This window comes from Chaetura pelagica, unplaced genomic scaffold (assembly GCF_000747805.2).
Source record: "Chaetura pelagica isolate M959 unplaced genomic scaffold, ChaPel_1.0 scaffold222, whole genome shotgun sequence".
NCBI lineage: Eukaryota > Metazoa > Chordata > Aves > Apodiformes > Apodidae > Chaetura > Chaetura pelagica.
The window spans coordinates 1,131,536-1,133,570 of NW_009952711.1; the positions used below are offsets into that span (position 1 = coordinate 1,131,536).

Here is a 2,035-nt window from a genome sequence, read left to right on the forward strand (position 1 = left end):
CAGTGATAACCATGCACTTGCCTGCATTTGTCAACAACAGTTCCTCATTCTGTTCTCTGGGAATCACTCTAACATATTTGTCCTTGCACTGAAAATAAACAACATAAGACAGGGTAACTAGTCATTCCATTTTATATGTTTAAATTAGAGCATGTCAGAGGAAAAGGTTGCACAGGGGAGGGAATGTGGTCTGTGTTTTCATTTCTTCTACTGTGCAATTTGAAGCATCCTGAAGCAATTTTTCCCTAATGGTCATACTCCTGCAGAGAAAACAAACTTGCTGCAGACTGTGAACCACAGGTTATGCAACCCTTTGCTCTCCCTGTCACGGAGCAGATGTGTCGCGTGTCCAGTGAAGCTCAAGCAATTTCCCCAGCTCAGGATCCACCCCAATGTGCTTTCTCTCTTTTACTGTTTCCAGTACACAAAAATACTCTAGCCCCAGATCAGAACTGCCTCATCAATCTTGTTAAAATCGTTTGTCTAAAAGCATCAGTCTACCTCCTGCCACATTTCTGGTGGTTACTGCTGTTTGGAAAATAACAGTTTGTGAGGGAAACTGTGCAACTTCCTTTCTCCCAACTCCAAAAGGAAAAAGACTTTCAAATGTGCAGCTACAGACATCAGGAAATGCATATAAAGATGACCTTGAAGGCCGGGTAATTTTGTTCTCATTAGGTGCCACCTGGTTAATATGTAGATTGGTAACGGAAAAGAGATTATAAAAACTGTAGAAGGATCACTCCTTCTTACACGCTATTTACAGAGAGGTTGGATTTAGCAACCGTGCAGGCAGTGCGGTGCTGACATCTAGTGGTGTTTGGTACAGGCATCTGAGCGAGATGAGAGACGCTCCTTCGAGGTTTATTGCTGGTGATTCGGCTATTGAACGGTTGGGATGGGATGGGAATTTTATAAATAATTATTCATTACAGGAACCCCGTTCCTAAGAACAAATAATTTCTGAAAGGGATTCGTTATTTAACAAATCTTTTTTTATAAATAAGTCGTGGCCTGTCACCCATCTGCATAAAGTTTATTGACAGAGGCAGTACTTGGAAACCTGAGCTTTTCTCATCAGACATGCAGACCCCACAGCAGGTTCTCATTTGTAGACCAGACGACCATGATTGCTAAAACCAGGCTTCAGAGAATAGGATTATTACAAACTCAGAATTAGTTTTCTGCAAATATTCTGCAGTTTGTATTTCCTACTCCCTGTTCAGCAAACACGCCATATGCTAGAATATTGACACCAAAAATGGCAGCACAGCTAAAACACACTTAACAATTCAAGCAAAAATTTGCTGTCTTTGCCAGCAGCATTCAGTGACCACTGTATGAAACAAAACAAATTACAGTTTGTTTATATTTGAGTAATAGTCATCTGCTTATGACACTTCCATATGCAACAGCAGGGATGTTTGTTAAAATAAAAAGAAAACAGCAAAATAACTCTAACCAAGATTCTCTCTTTAGCTACCATTTCCTCAGTTTCTAAGGATGAGTTGGGTGCCCTTTCCTATTGAAGAATCATTCTATCAATGGGATTAGAATCTGTTCTCATTGACACCTGTGTCCATCACTGTCAGATGTATAACACAATATAGAACAACTCAACCTACAGCAGAATATCTCTGGATCAATTCTCCTCCCAGGACCTTAGTCACCAGTATAACTATGCGGTCCATAGTGGTTTGAAAACTCCACCAGAATGGCTTCTGAAAGCACATGCAAGGACATGGGAACAGATGCAGTTCCCTCTGGGGCTGTGCCATATGCTGCTCTGCTCCATGGAAAACATTCAGGCTTGTTTGATGGGGTACTGCAGGTACTATATTTTGCAGCCACTGAAATTCAGCTTTGGCCATCTAAGATTTACAGTATTTGTGCTCGTCCATATATTAGGTTTTATTTCCACATAAAATAAGGCTTACCTTTGGGTTTTCAAATTAAATCATGCAGAAACAGAAACATCACTAGCTACCAAAAAGCTCCTGATCATTAAAAAACCCTTATGACTCCTGCAGCTCAT

At 40.5% G+C, this 2,035-nt stretch overlaps 1 protein-coding gene across 1 annotated transcript in view; it reads left to right on the plus strand.

The window, feature by feature from the left end:
• The window catches only part of CHRNB4 (cholinergic receptor, nicotinic, beta 4 (neuronal)), a 10,331-nt gene that overhangs the window by 1,419 nt on the left and 6,877 nt on the right, over positions 1 to 2,035 (plus strand). The gene's annotated exons all lie outside the window — the stretch shown is intronic.